This window comes from Caloenas nicobarica, chromosome 2 (genome assembly GCF_036013445.1).
Source record: "Caloenas nicobarica isolate bCalNic1 chromosome 2, bCalNic1.hap1, whole genome shotgun sequence".
In the NCBI taxonomy this organism is placed as follows: Eukaryota; Metazoa; Chordata; class Aves; order Columbiformes; family Columbidae; genus Caloenas; species Caloenas nicobarica.
The window spans coordinates 19,866,998-19,887,931 of NC_088246.1; the positions used below are offsets into that span (position 1 = coordinate 19,866,998).

The following is a 20,934-nucleotide window of genomic DNA, read 5'->3' on the forward strand; positions in this document are numbered from 1 at the left end:
AGCAAGTACAGTGTTCTATTAGCTGCATGACTTTGATATGCAGGTTGCAATAAACAATAATATGGGGTATACTCATGGAAACAGACTTTCCTTGCAATTATAAGGCTTTACAAATAGATTAATTGAGCTGTTGCAGGGATGTGAGGGATGAGAACAAGTTAGAAAAAACTTTTCAGAAAACTGGGAGAAGAGATTGGCAAAATTTGTGATGAAAACCATCTTGGAAACTTCCACACCCCCACCCCCACCAAAATGTATCAGTTATTAGCTATTCTATTTTTTTCATAGTGAATATATTATGCTGCTTCATAACATCAGCATAAACACCAGCATACCCTGTTTGGGTCTACATTTCTCACAAATGATCTAGAAGACAGTTGGCTTAGACTGTCAATACATGAAGTATCTCCTGATGCAGACTGAGGTAACAATGCTGAGGATTGCTGGATCTGCTGAAACTCCTTGGTTTTGAGGCAGATTCCATATTAGCCCCAGCCTCAGCAGATGATGCTTTGTAAGAACACAGAGTTAGCTGTAGGCTCACATCCATGAAACATCAACTGAAGTGGCCAGGATTCAAAACTGCGATGACCAGTTCTAAGCCTCAAGTGTGCCTCCTACATCACATGCTGAAGGATGGGGCTTGGTGCAAGAGTCTGAAGTCCCCACTGAAAGGGACTTGCATAATTCCTGAGCTTTGAGTGACTAGAGCAGAAAGAAGGATGATCACAGGAACTGGCAGGAGAAAGTCAAGCTGTTGCATGCATCCAACACTTCCAGTGTCAAGAGGAGGAAGTAATCTGCATTCCTAGTACAGTGGTACAATGTTGGTTTTGTCTATAGCAAATAGGCATACAATATTTCAAATACCTACTTCGGGGAGAACACAGAGATACCTAATCCATTGTGATACAAGTGTTGTGCCTGTAGGTCAGCAGAAGATTGTGAGGCAGGGCAGAGGGCAGCAGTTATCATGGTCAGCACATACTTTCCGTTACAGATTTTTTTTCCCCAGTTACTTGTAGCTTTGCACATCTCCAGCAATTTGGGCCGAAATTGTCCATTTTGCATGGAAAAAAATATTCAGTCAGTCAGTATTTCCTTCTTGCAAGTCTTGTGAATTCTTATAAAACCACAGATTGCTTATACCAGCAGAGAAATTTGCATTTTCACACTAAAAAATGTGAAGATTCTACTTTTCCTAACATGCTCAAGTGTCTGACAGCTTCCAGGATTGCCAAGACTTCACAAGAACTGTGTCCACAAAGTGAGTGAGTATCTTCTTTCTAACCTGAGGATGCAAGGACAAAGCTGAAATTTCTTTATGGTGACCTACACTTTGGAAGAGGTGAGGCTGAGCTTGAAGTTGATCCTGTCCTATTTGAAATTCATCGATACCCAATAAAAAAAAAGATACATGGAATTCTAGGCTGAGAAGTACTGAGACTTGAGAGTATTTTACTGGGAAACTTGTAGGTTGACTGAAAGCTTGCTCTGTGCTTATAGGGTTTCCTGGGGATCTGTCCCATCAGTGGACAAAGATGAGCCAGAAAAGCACAGTGGAATAGGAAAGCATGGACAAAATAAACCTTAACTGGCAGTCTAAACTAATGACATGAGGATTTACTGGGGTAAGATTCTTAGAAGACTGTAGAGCAGTGACTTGTAGAGGAGTATGAGATGGTGATGGGCAATGAGAAATGGAGAACTGGGGTAAGAACAGACCGAAGGGACAGCAGAAAAGAGTTCAGGCCTGGGAGCAATAGGAAGAAGAAACCATTTCAATTAAATGACACCTCATTTTCAAAGGCTGGAAAAGAATATAAGATTTTAAAGTCTTCTTTAGTCACTGCCAACAAAAGTCAACAACTTCCGTACAAAGGTGTGTGTCCCATCCTATTCCCCTCTGTTATCAGTCCATGCAGAGACAAAAACAAACAAACCAACCAACCAACCAAAAACCACACACAAAACCAAAACCAAACAACAAACAAATAAACAAGCAAACAAAACTCACCACACTGCAAATTACTGCACTAACTTAAATGGCAGGTGTCTTTGGAGTAGATCTGAATTTAATCACCCTCTGCTGGTGATCCTCGTCCTCCCCTGTATATGTACCTGGTGCTCAGTTTTAAATTTCTTTATTACATATTATATTTTTCATTAAAAGACTTTATTTTTCTGGTTGCAGGATATATAGTATTCAACTAATGAGCAGCCTTTCAGTCACTTGTTCTTTTGTTCTGTTCTTCTGGAGCAGTTCCACCTTGTATAAGTGACATATTCATTGGGTCAGAGACTGGCTCTGCACCCTGGTTGCTACAGTGCTCATCTGAGATGTGTGAGTCAAGGCTCAAGCCTCTATTTCAATGACTAATTAACTCTTTATATAAAATGGAATGATGACAACAGGAGAGAACAAGAGACCCTTTCCTCAATAGCCACTAGACCAGATGACAGGGCAACCACAAGAGAGGTGTGTCTCCAGCACAGGTGTTGGTCAGCAGATTTGGACTTCAGTTTGCTACATCACACCAGAGACCTGTGACTATTAGGCTTTGGCTTCTTGGGAGAAGGCCAGGTGGTTTGGGTCAGACATTTAATTCTCGTCCAAAGTGGTACAAATATTCCTGCAAAAAATTTCTCCTTATTTTGACTAATAAACATTTCATGGCAAAACAGTATATTCAGAAAATCCCCACTCAGTCCTATAAATAGCATTCCAAGTCATGAGGACTTCTGAGCCTCTTCTCTACTCAAGGACTTCTTTCTCTCTGGGTGTATCTGTTGGTTGAGGCAGGTACTCCACCTTTGGGACAAACTCAGGTACAAGAATGACAGTGGATACAGAAAAGCAGCTGCATTCCAGTATAATCATGCAAATTGGGTTGAGGGTGATCATCTAAAAATTCTGTCCTGTTATCACAGAATCACAGAATCACAGAATGTTAGGGATTGGAAGGGACCTCGAAAGATCATCTAGTCCAATCCCCCTGCCAGAGCAGGAACACCCAGATGAGGTTACACAGGAAGGCGTCCAGGCGGGTTTTGAATGTCTCCAGAGAAGGAGAATCCACAACCCCCCTGGGCAGCCTGTTCCAGTGTTCCGTCACCCTCACTGAGAAGAAGTTTCTTCTCAAATTTAAGTGGAACCTCTTGTGTTCCAGCTTGAACCCATTACCCCTTGTCTTACTGTTGGTTGTCACCGAGAAGAGCCTGGCTCCATCCTCGTGACACCCACCCTTTATATATTTATAAACATTTATGAGGTCACCCCTCAGTCTCCTCTTCTCCAAGCTAAAGAGACCCAGCTCCCTCAGCCTTTCCTCATAAGGGAGATGCTCCACTCCCTTAATCATCTTTGTGGCCCGGCGCTGGACTCTCTCCAGCAGTTCCCTGTCCTTCTTGAACTGAGGGGCCCAGAACTGGACACAATATTCCAGATGCGGTCTCACCAGGGCAGAGTAGAGGGGAAGGAGAACCTCTCTCGACCTACTAACCACCCCCCTTCTAATCCACCCCAGGATGCCATTGGCCTTCTTGGCCACAAGGGCACAGTGCTGGCTCATGGTCATCCTGCTGTCCACCAGGACCCCCAGGTCCCTTTCCCCTACACTGCTCTCTAATAGGTCATTCCCCAACCTGTACTGGAACCTGGGGTTGTTCCTGCCCAGATGCAAGACTCTACATTTCCCCTTGTTATATTTCATTAAATTTTTCCCCGCCCAACTCTCTAGCCTGTCCAGATCTCGCTGGATGGCAGCACAGCCCTCTGGCGTGTCAGCCACTCCTCCCAGCTTGGTGTCATCAGCAAACTTGCTGATAGTGCACTCAATTCCCTCATCCAAGTCATTGATGAATATATTGAACAGTATTGGTCCCAGAACTGACACTTGAGGCACTCCACTAGATACAGGCCTCCAACCAGACTCTGCCCCATTGATCACAACTCTCTGGCTTCTCTCCTTCAGCCAGTTTGCAGTCCACCTCACTACCCGATCATCCAGTCCACACTTCCTCAGTTTTGCCGTGAGGATGCTGTGGGAGACGGTGTCAAATGCTTTGCTGAAGTCAAGGTAGACCACATCCACTGCTCTGCCATCGTCAATCCACCTTGTTACGTCTTCATAAAAGGCTATGAGGTTGGTCAAACAGGACTTCCCCTTGGTGAAGCCATGTTGACTGTCCCTGATGACCCTCTTATCCTTGATATGTCTTAAGATGGCACCAAGGATAAGGTGTTCCATCACTTTCCCAGGGATGGAGGTGAGGCTGACCGGTCTATAGTTGCCCGGGTCCTCCTTCTTGCCCTTTTTGAAGACCGGAGTGACATTTGCTTTCCTCCAGTCCTCAGGCACCTCTCCCGTTTCCCAAGACTTGGCAAAGATGATGGAGAGCGGTCCAGCAATGACTTCAGCCAGCTCCCTCAGCACCCGTGGGTGCATCCCATCTGGACCCATGGATTTATGGATGTCCAGATTGCTTAACTGGTCCCTAACCCAGTCCTCATCAACTGAGGCAGACTCCTCCATTGCCCTGCCTTCCTCTGGGGCCTCAGGGGTACGGGGCTCCTAGACTGTTCTATAGAACGACAATGTGAACCAAAATGCTAACTGAAGTTTAAGTTTACCAAAACGCTGTGAGGTTTTGGGTATTTTTTGCCTCTTTGAAAAAACCACACTAAATAACACTCTATTTGCCAGTCTAGATAGGTGGATGATCACCCACTGAAGTATGAAAAGGAAGTGCATATTTTCAAAGTCATAAAATGAAAGCATGTGAAACAGAAGTAATTAAAAAGACAGCCAGTTCGCTTCCTGTAAGGAAATTAATTTCTCTTGCTTTTAGCATTGACCTGTCCTTAGTGTTCCCTGTAATAGGAACCAAATACCAGATGCCTGACAGCATTACTGTTTCTAGATTGCCTCATCAGAAACATATCTTTCTCCATGTGTTTTTTTTTTTCAGCAGGCTGATCTTTCTTCATAGCCCAAGCTGACAATTTCCAGTGGCTCTGTTACAGCTTCTGTATAGATGGGGGCTTTGCGGGCAGCTTCATCTCCCCTAACTTTGGATGGCAAGTGGTCCCTATCAGAAAAAGTCATCCTAACTTCCTTTTATATTCATCTCAGAGGGAACAGACACTTTCAGGGCATGGTCCACCTGTCCTGCTCTAGGATGTGATGACTGGATCTCCAGCGCTGAGGAAGGTGTCCAGATGACTACTTCATATGAAGACAGCAACTCTTCTGAGTTGACAAAAATCTCTTCAGAGATGGAAATCTCCATGTTCATTGCTATTCTACAGATTTTAGAAACTATGTGCTTCTAAGCACGAAAGCGAAACTTTTAGAGAATTACAATCTCCCAAATCAGAAGGAAAGAAATAAGAGCTTGAGGTAAGTGCTGAAGAGATACGAGCTATCTTTGAATTATTAAAAGCGACTGCATTTCTTTAAAAGGTTATAATAGCAAGTGATAGTTTCCAGCAGTTCCGAAGGAAAAAAGAAAATAAGTGTATCTGAATAAACATATTCAAGAGCACAGATGCAATGACTTGTAATGACAATGTTTGCCATGCTATAACAAGAGAAAGAATGAGTGACAGCAATTCATTGCAGTGACATGTTTTAATTTTGCAGATCAGGACATCCTTAAAATCATAGTTACAGAGTAAGTACTATATGAACTCATAACATTAATAGAAAATATAATTGAAATTATATATTTAAGCATATTAAATACAAAGTATGGTATGCTTCCCTGAGCCTTTATTTTCTATATTGATTGAAAGCAGCCTCGAGGAGGACTTGGGGGTGTCTGTTGATGAGAAGCGCGACATGACCCCACAATGTGTGCTTGCAGTCCAGAAAGCCAACCGTACCCCGGGCTGCATCAAAAGAAGCAGAACCAGTAGGTCGAGGGAGGTGATTCTGCCCCTCTACTCTCCTTTTGTGAGACCCCACCTGCAATACTGCGTCCAGCTCTGTGGCCTCCAGTATAAGAGGAGGCCATGAAGATGATCGGAGGGCTGGGGCACCTCTCCTGTGAAGACCGGAGAGTTGAGGTTCTTCAGCCTGGAGAAGAGAAGGCTCCAAGGAGACCTTATTGCAGCTTTCCGGTACCTAAAGGCCTACCAGAAACCTGGAGGAGGACATTTTATAAGGGCATGTAGTGATAGGACAAGGGGTAATGACTTTAAACTGAAAGAGGGTCGATTTAGATTTGATATAAGGAAGAAATTCTTCACCATGAGGGTGGTGAGGCCCTGGAACAGGCTGCCCAGAGGAGCTGTGGATGCCCCATCCCTGAGAGTGTTCAAGGCCAGGCTGGATGGGGCTTTGAGCAACCTGGTCTAGTAGAAGGTGAGAGGGATTCGGGACTAGGATGGTCTCTACGGTCTCTTCCAACCCAAACCATTCTATGATTTTATGATTCTATATCCGACAAAAGGTAATAATGCAGAATAATTGGCATAATTTTTTTAATATAATGGGAAATTCTGAAATTGCATCAAAGGTTCCTGAACTGGGAGCTTAAGTAATTGGTTTGACAATGCAAATAAAAGAATCAAATTTTATTTTTTGATATTTTTCTTTGGTACTGTTCCACAACAGTTATCTTTTCCATTTCAAGCATTCTCTTGAAAATGGCAATTCACGGAATTCATCCAGTCTCAAGAAAGCACAGTTTAATCTGGGAGCAGAGAAACCATTGAGCTTTATTATAAGTTATTTAAAAATGCCTGTAATGTAAAGAACAAGATACCCACATTCTATAAAAAGTGAATGGTGAGCCCAGGTGCACAAATTCTACAATGCTTTGATATGAATTTTCCTTTATTTTATTTATGCTTTATTTTGCTTTTGTGATGTCAATTGCCAAGATTTAAACAAACAACAAAACTATTTAGAATCTTCAAACTTTCATAGCAATTTGGATCGTAAATATAAGTTGAAGATGTGTTTGAGATGCTTGGGTTTGATCTCAGCTATCATCCGTTGATTATTCAGGTTCATTAGTTAGTCAAATTACAGAAATGTCACTGAAGTCACCTTATAAATGTCAAGCTGAATGGTGACATTACTAAGATGCTTTATATGAGGGTGCTTTTTGTCACAATAAAAATTGTTTCTGTCCACTGAGATGGCTGTGACTCAACGGTACCTAATTTTACATGTACAGAAGCATGGGAAAGATGGCTTCTGCTTTCACAGACTGCAGAGGAAACAGCTTTATGAATCTCAGTATGAAGATCGTATATACAACCTCTTCAACATTTCAAGTTGCATACTTAAAAATAATTACTTCACGTGTAACTTAATTTTATGTTTGTGACTTTTGATAAAATTAGATCAATATGTTTATGTTCCAAACTCAGAGTTTCTTTTTATGTATCAGTTCAACCCTTAATTTGGGGACGAGGGGGTTAATTCCACCCTAATTACCTAATTGTCTACCCACGCTGAAAGAAGCAGAGAAGCAGCACCGCACTTGACTATAAAGTGGTTGAGTTTTTGATTCTGCTGGCACATTGGAAGGCTTTTGGACCATTGTGCAAATTATAGTATAATGCAATACTCAAGAAGAAATAATTATACCCAGCCAGGAATCACACACAAAAACTTGGGCCTTTTAATTTGGTCACGTATAATGCATGAAGTGCAGTTCTTCCAAAGCTAATGGAACCAAAGGGAGCATTATGATTATGAGTCTCTTAATATAATTTTCCGCTTAAAAACTGGGGTCAGACTTGAACAGAGCAAAAGGATGTAGTATGATTTAAATGCTAAACAGTGGCATGCAGGATAATATGAAGCAAAAAACACAGCATACGAGTAACTCCTCAGTGCCATTGCGTGTCTGAGTATCTGCTCCATAAGCTGCTGTTCCAATAGCAATATATACATTGCGGCTATGGCAGGTAATACTGAATCATTCACTCTTTTTTGCAAAACCTTCACAAAAGGTAAATCGTAACTTTATCGTGTGTGTGGTGGGGGATGGGGCCTTTGTGGTACTCTTTACCATTTCTTTAAAATAAGACATGAAAAAGGTAGTTTATTTTGTTGTGGCTAAGGAGGATCTTGGCTAGTTATGTACCAGTACGGTTCTCAGGTTTTTTAGTATCTTTTCTTTTGACATTTTTGTAGCCAGCGCTGTTGGTGTTGGCATCCACAGATGTCGATGAAGTGAGCCTCCTCTACAGAGAAGGGGAGTGCACCAAAGAGGTTTTTTTAAACTGTCTTTGATGGTTGTGTGTCATCCAGAGACACGCAAAACGGATTGTCTGCTTCCAGCCTGAAAGTGGAAGATTTGGCAGTTTTTGACAAAGTGATGGCAGACCGAGTAATAGATTATAAACTGTTTAAGATTGTTATATTGAACAGTCATTCATCATACCTGAAATGCCTTGGCTGGAATTCAAAGTTCTCAAAAAATTACTAATTTTAAACACGTAAATAACCTCATAAACTAGATGACTTCTTAGAAAGTGACTAAAGGGGTTGAGGATTAAAGGGCATTAGTAAACCCAGTTGCTGTGGAGCAGGTCTGCAAGGCTTTTGACAGTTATGTGAAGAAAGAAGCTTGAACTTAAGTCTTGAAAAGTCAACAGTTAAGGTTTTTTGGTACGTGAAAAATGAATCCTTTACTGAGTAAAGAGGGCCAGTGTAGGGCAGTGGCTGTGGGCAGACCACCCCAGGTGCCGGGGATGAAGACTCTCCTAGCAGGCAGAACACAGCACCTCTTGGCAGGAGGCAAACACGGAGAGAACGAGCACGTGATACCAGATAAGCCCATATTGCCACAGGGGCACAGTTGGCAAAGACTTGTGCCCTGTTTGCCAGAAGATACTGATTCATGTTCCTGACTGCCATTAACTTGTACGGCCAATTTATTCTAACCTCTCCACGTCTGGTTTCCCCATCTGCTGGAAATAATTTAATTAACAAGTCAGCTATAATTTGTCCTGTGCTTTAAGAAGCTAATACGATATATAAATGTCAAATAATACTAGAAACTTCCTTTGGGATACTTTATAAAACTTTTCCTAAAATAAAAACAGGTTCTGACTAGCAAAAGACAAATGTATCCTGGCAGCCAAAACTTCAGGTTTCTCTCAGCCAAACAAGTCCTGGGAGGCAAAATGTCCATTTTGCAAAGGGCAAAAATACTGGAAATTTCTCCCTATCAGGAAGCTAAGAATGCCCAAACCCATCGTTTCTAGCCTTAGAGGTGGCAGGTGTGTAGTTTCATTTCACTTCAGACATGAAGGCTGCCTGTGTCTTGCTCCCTCTTTTCCCTCTTCCCACTGAGCAGCTTCCAACGGCGTGGTCATCTGCTGTGCACCGAGGTCTGGCCGTACCTGACCCCGTACTGGTTCCAGTGCTCCCTTCCTTTTGGGCTACAGCCTTTCCTTTAAACCGTTCATTTTCATTTCCAAGGCAGATATGTTTTTAGCAAGGCCAGTGTAAGTAGATCCCAAGTCACCCAAAGGGTCTCATGCTTCTTTGGGCAAAATTCTCACCAGTTAGAGTTGTCCTGAGCAAAAGAACCAGTCATCAGATGTCATTATTCACATTTTCTTCTCTCTAGGTACCAACTTGAAGTAGTTTTACTATAGAATAGCTATTTTTCAGGTAGTTGTTTCTATCTGAATGTTTTTCAAGTGCACTTCTGCTCTGGTGATAAATATATCGTCAGTGACACTTCCCTTCTCCTCAGTTCCCTCCTTTGTGTACATTTGTCATGATGAATCTTTACTGAAGTGGTTAAAATATTGTTCCAGCGCTTCACTACTACACGCAGCGCAGAGCTAGTCTTTCTGAAAGGACTTCGTGTGTGACCAGAACTCTTCACTGATGTCCAACCCAGTCAGCTGACCAGATGAAGTCAATGAGGATACAATATCTGCTGCTGAACTTTTAGTACCAGAGATAAAGGGAAAGGGACAGGGAAAGAGAAAGGGAAAGAGAGAGGAAGAGGGAAAGGTAGGAGGAGGAGGCTGAGTTTTGAGACTGACCATTATTTGTAAACTTGACAAATTTCACCTGGAAATCATGGAAAATAAGTCTGCATATTTATGGACAATTTTCAGGATGAGATTTTAAAACCAAAAATTTTCCACTCCAGTGGAAATCCGTTCTGAAACTCTCCAGAACGGTGGTGGAGATTTTAGAAACTGGAGTTTTCATTGATTCAGCCATCAACCTTAATCCCTTACGTTCATGTTATTTATATGGCTGTAAGTTTTCACCTATATCTTATATTAATCTTATATCTAATATATCTATCCACTTTATTAGACTGTTGCCTAAAATTGTGAAAGCATAATTCTTAAAACACATGTGGGAATAGTCTCCGGGCTGCAGTACAGCTAAATTGCTTACTTTCCCCTATAAATTGCCAACTGCTTTTGTAATGACTTTTTTTTTTTTCTCTTTTCATTTTTTAATATTACTATACTTGTGATTACTCCTAAGTGTTACTACTATTATTAACTAACGAGTGGTGTGGTAGTTGGAAGAATATGAAGAATTTACTGGAATACAATTTCTTTGGGTACCAGCTGGGATACTCTAAAACTGTCAGGGAATGGTGCCTGGGGGATGATGTCTGCAATACTCCTAAGATGTGACAAAGAGCTGACCAGTGTAGCTGTCTGTGCATGGAAGAGAGGGGATTGCATTTCCCTCTGCAGCTTGTAGGGCTAACCACAGCATGGACCATTCCTTTACCATACCTTGCACTCTCTGACATGCCAATATTATTTTCTTCATAGAAAGCAAATTAATATACAAAAGACTACATGTATTTTTAAATTGTTACATTCGTATTTTACTCAGATTTGGTTTTTTTCCTACTTTTCCTCAGAGATCACTAGAAGCAACAATATTTCAGACTTATTGAAATGCCTAGAGAAATACATCTTTCTCCTTGAGAGATTTGTTTCAAGCTAATACTACTTTCTGCCAGTGAACATGACAAAGGACAGAGACAAGAGGAACCTGGTAACTGATAGAAAATAACCCAGTAATGGATGAGAAAGCAAATTAATAACATACTGATGTGATAAGTCATACAAATTGTTTTTTTGCTCTGAGCGAAAGGGGAAGCATGGCTTGCTGTCTGACAGAATAGGTCACTTTGATGGCACACTTCATGAGCCCTGCTGGCCCACCAGAAGCTATTTGATTTCATTTATAAGGTAATGTTTGCTTCAAAAGATCAGTCTCATTCATGCTTTCCCTGCTATTCCTTTTTAAATATCTAATCTAACATCTAAACCTCTGAAGTTGTTTTCTTGTCACAAAAAGCATGCAGAAGAGGAAAGTAACACCCACTGCTTCCTCCCTTCCACCTCCCTTTTCATTGTATTATTTACTTGTCTCTCCTTCATTTCCCTTTTTGTCAGCTCTTTTCTGCAACAGTCCTCCTTCTTTCTGGCTGGGGTATTAGTGTGTCTGTGTCTGCACAGTTGTGCAAGCAATAAATGACAAGGAATATTTTTTTTCTTCTTTTTTTTTTTTTTAATGGTATCTTCATGCTATTCTTTGGTAGTCAGATAATGATCCTGAAAAATAGATTCTGCCTGCCAGTCAGTGGAAAGACCAGACCTGTTTGCCATGTGTAAGAATGGCTAAAGCCTTTCCTTTGCAATATTCAGCAGCCAAAATCATAGGGAAACAGACACACAAATATCAGGTTACGTGGTTATGTTTACTGGAGTTTTTTCTGCTATGGAAATAAAAAACACCCCAGAATCTACCACAGGTTTTCTTTCCTCCCCTGCTTTCCCTGCAGGAACCTGAACAGAAACTATGTGGTCTGCAAACTGTAAGCAGCATGGAAATGGTTTCCTTCCCCATCACAAATATTTAAGCATGTCTGACTTTTATTTTTGTTTTGACAATTTTCTGTCACTAAATATTGGGTTTAAACTGAAAAATAGAGTCTGCAACAGCAAGTATGGTGTTGGTCCAGTGTTACTGGTACCCTGTTCCTTGTATTCTGCACAGCCTTTATGCCCTGGAGCCTCTCCCTACCACGGGGCAGTAGTTTAAGACATTTCTTAAGCTTGAGTTCAAATCAAAATATAGTTGTCCAAGGAACTGAAAAAACACACTGAAACTCATGAATATTTCATTAGCAGACAGTCTTTATTCATCCTTGCTTCAAAGCAAAGCAAATCCTCTTGGCTTCCTCGTTGTGCTCTTTGACGTAGGATGGTAACTGCCTTAATTTCTGCAGGACTGTGCAGTACCTCACATCAAAGAGCTGCCATCTGTATCAGTATGGAAACTCCTGCAGCGCTGCACTTACTCTGCAGTTTGCAAGCTTCTTGGCTGCCCTTTCTGCCTGCCTTGCAGAGGAAACGTGGCTGCAACTTCATCTGCAAATGCAGAAACAGTGACAGTGTAAGAAAGTTGAGGGCTAAATCAGCTGTGGTTTGCGGTTATGTCTTCTTTTGCTTCCATTTTCTGCCAATCTAATTGTACCCACCTCGCACATGTAAAACCATATACTTTAGAGGGAGTGTTGGGCATATATCTGTTGTTCACCTATGATTTAAGTCCTTTTTTCCCCCATTAATGAATTAATCACCAAGCCTACTTTATATGTAATCACAGACAAGATGCTCTCCTACTATTAATCATTGTAACTTCTTTGTTTTTAAAAGAACTATGTTTTTTTTATGTCAGGAAAGGAACTAGCTGGGGTTGGGATGTGTTCTGTGCTTAGAAAATGCCTATAGTAATTTGCATGGATAATTCGATACCCTGCCTTCGTCTGTGCTATGGCAGTTGTATATCCACTCTCTGATGGATTTTTCTCTCATGCAAAACAATTACAAACTGGATTCTTGAACATGTGAAAACAAAAAAGAAAACAGGTAAGAAAAGTAGTAAAAAACAATGTAGAATACACTAATAACCAATTATAAGCTATTATAAATCACATACCTATATTGTGTCACTTTAAGTTTAAAATAAAGTGCGGTTCATATTAGCTGACTGTATTTTTTACCACCACCAAAATTTGGGGGAAGTCTACCTTCATTTACTTGTAAAAAAAAAAAATCTGCAATGTAAAAGGTGCTGGGCCTAACCCCAGCCATATCTACCTTCCAAAGTCTTCCAATACTTATTGACTAATTTTTGGTAGTGATGTAACACAATTTGGAACAAACAAACTGATCAGGCCCCCACCTAGAATGGCTCTTTTTTTGCTATTGGTATATGTGGTGCTGAAGACTGCTGTGAAGTTTTCTGTGACAGCTCCCAGGTTTGTTATCAGACGTAACAGGCTTTAGGTTCTCTCCATTTCACTGGGGAAGCTTTGGAGAAAGCCAGTGGTCCCCTAGTGAAATGAAGAGAACCTCAAGCCTGTTTGCTCTGATAACAAACCCGGGAGATGTGCTGCTGTTGGCTGCTATGAAGTTTTTATGATATTGTATAAAGATCAAAGCTTTGTCTACACACAGGTCACATTGTTTGAACAACACTAGTAATCCCTATTAACTAATGTCATACCGGGACTCTGGTTACTAACACCAAACCACATGTGCAGACTGAGCAACATCCTATCATCCCCCTGAATTCCAGCAAGTGCCACCTCCACTAAAGCTTACCAAGGAAGAAACCTTGGTCAAAGAGACATCTCCGCAGTTCTAGAGCAGCTGCAATTATTTTGTTTAACCTGCTTTTTAAAACCAGAATAAGCCAAGCACTACAATCTCTTAGGGTAGAGGATGTCATACGTGTAAAAAGGTGCTCTTACGATGTAGCGACTTCTTCCAAGAACAGGAAATAGCCTACCTTTGCTAGGAAAATTGTTAAGTATAAGCAGCTGCAGTCATTCTGCACTTGTATAAATATTTACATTAAAAGTTACACTCATTTAATTACAAAACATTAACAAAAAGGAATTGTGTAGACAAGCCTCATACACATGTATTTTCAAACACGTGCAAGAGGGAAGAATTTTAGTAAACTGAATTCAACCAGTACCACTGCCTCACATAAAACAGCGGTGGTCTTGTGGCTTGCAGCTGCTTAATCACGTCAAAGATGAGCCCAATCACAGGTTTGCAACACATTACCATACACTCAAAAACCTTTCTCTTTATTCAGGTCTACAGCATTTTACACAGTTTCTTGGAGATATCATTAAAATATCCTTTGGTCTTGTGCCTAAGCAACTGTTACACCCTTCTTCCTTCTGCTCTCATAAGAAACGAGTTTCATTTTCTCCGAAGTGCTTTGAGTTTTACATAGTAGTTACAAAGTTGTTAAGATGGACAAGTTTTTCTTCCTATCATTTGTTTTTTCTCCTTTTTAATTCTGGTATTTATCAAGCTGATTATTTACATTTATTTTATATAAAATATTTTAAATGTCTATTGGCATCATAAAAGTTTTTTTAGTAATGAAAATAGATTTAAGGAAGTGAATTTGTCTGATTTCCATTTTCTTGCAGAATATTTCTTGAAAAACATGTACTTGTTACACAAATCCAAAGAATTTGAGACAAGACTGCTACCTATGGTAAAAATCTCTCTAGCAGAACCGTATCACGATTTATTGAAACCTAAATATTGCAAATTTTTTACGTTAGAATATAAAATTTCCTTTAAAAAGAGAAACCTGATAGGTTGTAATCTCTAATAGCGTATTCAGCTGCCATTGTAATTTCTTTGTTGATTGAAATAACGTATTACAAACAAGCCATAAAGAAGAAAGAATGCAAACTCACATCCATCTTGGAGAAGGACAAGGAGAATCTGAAGAAGCCCAGGCTACTCAGCTGAACTGCGCTCCCCGGGAATGTTATGGACTGAATTCTCCTACAGGAAGGGTAAGGAGGTGATTGGGAACAGCCAGCACAGAATTATCAAGGGCAAATTATGCCTGAACGACCTGATTGCCTTCTGTGATGAGATGACTTGCTCCAGGGTGAAAGGAAAAGCACTGAATGTTGTTTACTTTGATTCTAGCAAGGCCTTTGATACGGTCTCCCATTATCCCCTTACAGCCAAATTAGTGAGGTATGGACTCTGTAAGTGGGTGATAACATGGGTAGAAAATCAGCCGGACCACTGTGCTCCAAGAGTTGTAATCAACAATGTGAAGCAGAGCTGGTGACTGGTTGTACAAGTAGCATCCCTCGAGGATTCATAGTGGGGATAATACAGTTTAATGTCTTTATTCCTGACCTGCATGGCGGGATGGAGTGCACTCTGAGGAGGTTTGTAGGCAATATGACATTGGAGGGAGCAGCTGTTATGCTGGGACAACAGGGCTGCTGTTCGGATGGGTCTGGATAGGCTGGAGAATGATCTGACAGAAACTCATGAAGTTCAACAGGGCAAACAGGATCTGGGATCTTGCATCTGGGACAGAATAAATGGTTTGTATTAGCAAAAGTGTAGCCATCTGTTTGGGGAAGTGTTTGTTCCCCCCTATTCAGCACTTGTGAGGCTGTATCTGGGGTGCTGTGTCCAGTTTCACAGAATCACAGAATCACAGAATGTTAGGGATTGGAAGGGACCTCAAAAGATCATCTAGTCCAATCCCCCTGCCAGAGCAGGAAAACTTAGGTGAGGTTACACAGGAAGGCGTCCAGGCGGGTTTTGAATGTCTCCAGAGAAGGAGAATCCACAACCCCCCTGGGCAGCCTGTTCCAGTGTTCTGTCACCCTCACTGAGAAGAAGTTTCTTCTCACATTTAAGTGGAACCTCTTGTGTTCCAGCTTGGACCCATTACCCCTTGTCTTACTGTTGGTTGTCACCGAGAAGAGCCTAGCTCCATCCTCGTGACACCCACCCTTTATATATTTATAAACATTAATGAGGTCACCCCTCAGTCTCCTCTTCTCCAAGCTAAAGAGACCCAGCTCCCTCAGCCTTTCCTCATAAGGGAGATGCTCCACTCCCTTAATCATCTTTGTGGCCCTGCGCTGGACTCTCTCCAGCAGTTCCCTGTCCTTCTTGAACTGAGGGGCCCAGAACTGGACACAATATTTCAGATGAGGTCTCACCAGGGCAGAGTAGAGGGGAAGGAGAACCTCTCTCGCCCTACTAACCACCCCCCTTCTAATACACCCCAGGATGCCATTGGCCTTCTTGGCCACAAGGGCACAGTGCTGGCTCATGGTCATCCTGCTGTCCACCAGGACCCCCAGGTCTCTTTCCCCTACACTGCTCTCTAATAGGTCATTCCCCAACCTGTACTGGAACCTGGGGTTGTTCCTGCCCAGATGCAAGACTCTACATTTCCCCTTGTTATATTTCATTAAATTTTTCCCCGCCCAACTCTCTAGCCTGTCCAGGTCTCGCTGGATGGCAGCACAGCCCTCTGGCGTGTCAGCCGTGTCAGTTTGAGGGTATCCAGAACAAGAAAGGCATTGACATACTGAAGTAAGCCCAGGGGAAGGCCACCAGGATGGTTATGGGGCTGCATAACATGACATGTGAGAACAGGCTGAGAGACCTACGTTTGGTCAGCAGTGACAAATGAAGGCAAAGAGAGGGTTTTATTGCTACCTCCAAATACCTAGTGGGAGAGAAGCATAGAGAAGACAGAACTGGGCTCTTGTCAGAGGTGCTCAGTGACAGGACAAGCAGCAACAGACACAAGTTGGGGCATAGAATCATAGAACAGTTTGGTTTGGAAGGGACCTTCAAAGGCCATCTAGTCCAACCCCCTGCAATGAGCAGGGACATCTTCAACTAGATCAGGTTGCTCAGAGCCCCGTCCAGCCTGGCCTGGAATGTCTCCAGGGATGGGGTATCTACCACCTCTCTGGGAAACCTGGGCTAGTGTTTCACCACCCTCATTGTAAAAAATTTCTTCCTCATATCTAACCTGAATCTCCTGTCTTTTAGTTTAAAACCATTACCCCTTGTCCTGTTGCAACAGGCCCTGCTAAAAAGTTTGTCCCCAGCTTTCTTACAGGCCCCTTTTAAGTACTGAAAGGTCACAATAAGGTGTCCTTGGAGCCTTCTCCCAGGCTGAACAGCCCCAAAAAGGGGAAAGTTGCAGGATTTCCTTCTTTGGAGATTTCAGAACTGGAATGGAGGAAGTCTGTAGCAAACTGGTGTGTGATGAAATGCTGACCCTGTGAATTATTTAAACGTACATAGTGCCAGATGTTTTAAATGTTACTTTGTTTACATACCATATGGATACATGTGAGACCTGATTTTCACAAGGACTGTACTGCTAGAGCTTCAAGATTCGATTACTGTTGTCAGTGCTCAGGGTCTTGGTATCTGGTGTTTTCTGCCCAAAATGGAAGCATCCAAAATTAAAGGATTTTTTTTTTTTTTGTAAACTGAGCTTTGAAAACTCTGTATCTTACTTTTCCATTACTTTCCCGAGGCTTTTCCCAGGTTAACATAATCAGCACCAGTTTAGCTTTTCAATGTCTCAAGGAGGAAAGTGCTAGAAAGTCCTATAATGACATCGAAAGAGTGCACAAACATGACCTTCTCTTAAAACAAAACCCTCAGTAACAGTGGCAACTGTCTTAAATTAGAACATGTGGGAACGACTGTAATTCTCTAACAGCTCTAGAGCTATTGTAGTTCCTGTGATTAACCACAGTAAGCAAGAAAGGCTAAAACGGCATATGCTAAGGAAGCTGTACTTTGGGGCTACAAATTGAAAAGGCTGCTGAAGTGCTGTAGCAGGAACTAAAATTCTTCAGAAATTTTACAAATAATAAAAATAACAGCTAGAGGAAAATGGAACTTAGAGTGTTTTTTACCAGTTAAGATAAGGTCTGCACCAAGCATTTTCTAACCCCCCAGCTGGACCAATAGTGTATGGGAACAGTTCTGCAATGTCCCAGCTGACTGTATCTGATGAAACGGGAGTTCAGATCAATGCAGAGACACTAGAAAATCCCAGTTACTCTAGAAAGCTGCACACAAACAGCTCACAATTTTGAGCTGTAGCCATGACAAACCTAGAAAGGGTTAAAAGCCTTCACTAAAGGAAAAGGAAGAGGTTTGCCCTCTATATAAGCTGCAAAACCCGCAGTTGTGGCTTGTTAAGCTGCTGAGAGGTGGAACTGGCAGCCGGGCTGCTCAAGTGAGGGAAGTTGTAAAGGGAAGCAAAGGGCCCCAGAGGGACAGGGGAGCTTCAGCCTTCCTCTGCCCAGGGAGGCTTGGCTGTGTTTGAACTAATATGGACAGTGCTGCTGCTGGGTGCTGGTCGCAGGGAGGCTTTTCGTTGGCTTGTTTATGGAAAGCTGAACATGGTGAAAAGGAGCTGTCTTGGCTTCTGCTGCTTTTAGAATTGTGACTAATGGACCACCCGCGGCTGTACTGGTTTCCCAAGCTTAGACTGGAGTGGGTTGTCTGGTTTTTTTACCTTAAAAAACCAACCAAACAAAGCATCACTTAGGTTAGATGTTTCATCTCTAATTGGGGCTGATAGTCTCTTTGCAGACCTTTGGTTATGTACTGTACTTCCTCTTGAGGAACAGAAGGAAATATGCAGTACTTAAAATTAAATGCCAGAGTCTTTTATGCTTAAGAAATTATTATATTGATCTTTGTAAAATAATTAAATTTTAATACTTTTTATTTTGTATTTTAAATTTTGTTTCATAGTCTGTTTGGAATCTTCTGTAACATGAAATGCTGTGAATCCTGTAGCTCTTGATGGCACATCTGAAAACTAGCAGGTGATGCTTTCTGTCTGTAAATGTATGTAGCCAGTAATCGTTCCCACATACAGTTTGTATTTGTTCTTCTGAATACAGAGCAATTAAGGAGACTGCATTTTAAATAGTTTATAGGTAGCGGTTCTCTATTTCTCCTTTTCTGTTTTACAAATGAAGGAAATGCTTTGTCTTCAAAATATTTGGTCTGGTCATTATGTATTTCCAATAAAATTGTAAATAATTTGATGTAGGTTTCATGCTGTTGTAGATTAACTCACTTTAGATATTATTTATTTTCGTCATGTCTTTAAGACATGTTCTTTAAAAAAGCAGCAGTATTTTAGAACTGCAGGCTAGATTTAACATAACACAGCTTGGCTTGAAGTGACATGTGCCAAACCAATTTATAGAGTAATGGAACAATTTATGAGTCTGCCTTAGCTGAAATTAGTTTCTATGGCAGTTGGCCCAGGCAAACTCTGTGGGCCTTCTGTTCTTTGCAGCTGCAGAAAGTAATTCTAAAGGGAAATATTACCTTCCAGTAGCTAGGCAAAGCCTCACTTACAAACTATGTGATACCTCTTTCCTTAAAATTAGAGACCCTAATACATCAGGAGAATTGCTTGTGATGACCAGTGAAACAAAAAGCAAGTCATTCACATACATACTTGGAATAAAGTAACAAATTAGAAAGTGTTGTTTAAACAATAAAGCTAAACAAAACTCTGGTGCAAGCATCAAAAAGATCAAATAGATTTTAAAAATGAGCTTGCTAGTCATGGTGAATCCTGGGAAATTCAAGGGAGCTCGCACCCTTGTTTCAATTTATTCTAGCTATTGATGAAGTCAAGCAACGACAGCCATTCGTTAGCACCGTCTTGCTAGATCATTGTGTCTTCTTCTCTTTCCTGTGTCCACCAGCTTCCAGCTGAGAGCATCTTGGATCAGAAGTGGGACAATGCAGAAATTTTGGTACTAATGACAGAAAAAAAGCCTGAAGCAAGCAGGACAAAACAAAATGAGGCTTTCCCCAAGCCTACCTTGCAACTTGTTACAAGCCTGGAGGATCTTCCTTTCAGTCTCCACTGGAGCTTCCCAACACACTCAGCTCCATGAAGGATAGTAAACTACTTCATCGAAGCCAGAGCACATTCTGTGCTTGCAAAAAGATCAGCTTGATCCACTGGTGATATCACACCGATTTAATAAATTTTCCAAGCATTGTGAATTGACCCTGACTGTGCTCCCCTATTCTGTCCTTGTGGAGTGCAAAAGCTCTACCTTCAGTCATCAAACAACTCTAGGCACACTGAAGGAGTCTCAAACACTTGTATATCTGTGGGGGGTGGATTTCTTTAAAGTCAAATAGGAAGTGCCAGTCAGGATTTGAAATACGCAGTAAGTCAGAGAATGAATCTCCTATTTTCACAAGTGTTCTTACTAACACTGAAACCTACAGATCCTGAGTAGACTTCCAAAAGCCAGCTAAAGACCCACTGCAACCTCAGAAGAGGTTGTACGGTCATAATTTGGCCCTTTGGTATCCTGTCAGTGCCTGGACCACCATCAGAACATCTAAGTTAGTTTGCTTGCAGGTTATTTGTGAAGTAAGACAAGTGGTTTCACCCGCAATGCAGCATGAATGCAGTTGTGGGGATACATTCCCCCAGAGATGTCTCTCTGTGGGCATTACAGGCAACACTGTATGAGGTTTGGTCTTAGCTCAATACTGTCCCAGAAGTTCTTTCATCTCCCAACACTGTATATGCACTGTGACCACTGACCGCAACACATACTCACAGTGTCATGCTATAAAAAAAACTGTTAATGGCCTGAAATATAACCTTTATGTTATTCCAGGCTGTATGAATAAACATCTCCCTCACACATGCACAAAAATGTCCGTAAGGCGTAAAGGAACAAATAGAAGACCTGGGCTGTGAGCTCTCTCTGAACACAATCGGCCTGCATTGAAGTGAGGAGAGCTCCAAAGAGGCCACCAAAGGAAAGGGCAGGCTGCCAAGACAACACGGCTACCAAGTGAAGTTTTTGGTGTCAGTGCTGGAAGGGGACGATGTCCAAGGCGCAGCCTCCAGTAAGGATTATGGCTACAGTTAGGATTATGGTTGAGGGATGAAGAACCTGCTGCAGCAGCTGAAATGGGGTCACAAAGGAACTTCAGAGAGAACTTGGAAGGGCACGTTTTTTTGTGTGGGCACTGGTGGGGTGTCCTGGTCTAAGGCTCACCTTGTGGTC

The 20,934-nt window shown here is 41.7% G+C and overlaps 1 long non-coding RNA gene across 1 annotated transcript; it reads left to right on the forward strand.

Annotated features, from left to right (window-relative positions):
* Positions 1-5,008: 5,008 nt before the first annotated feature.
* On the forward strand, positions 5,009-19,873 carry LOC135986012 (uncharacterized). The gene is made up of 4 exons (XR_010605832.1): positions 5,009-5,402; positions 14,733-14,862; positions 18,626-18,699; positions 19,600-19,873. It is a non-coding gene; the product is annotated as an uncharacterized LOC135986012 (long non-coding RNA).
* The last annotated feature ends 1,061 nt before the right edge of the window (positions 19,874-20,934 follow it).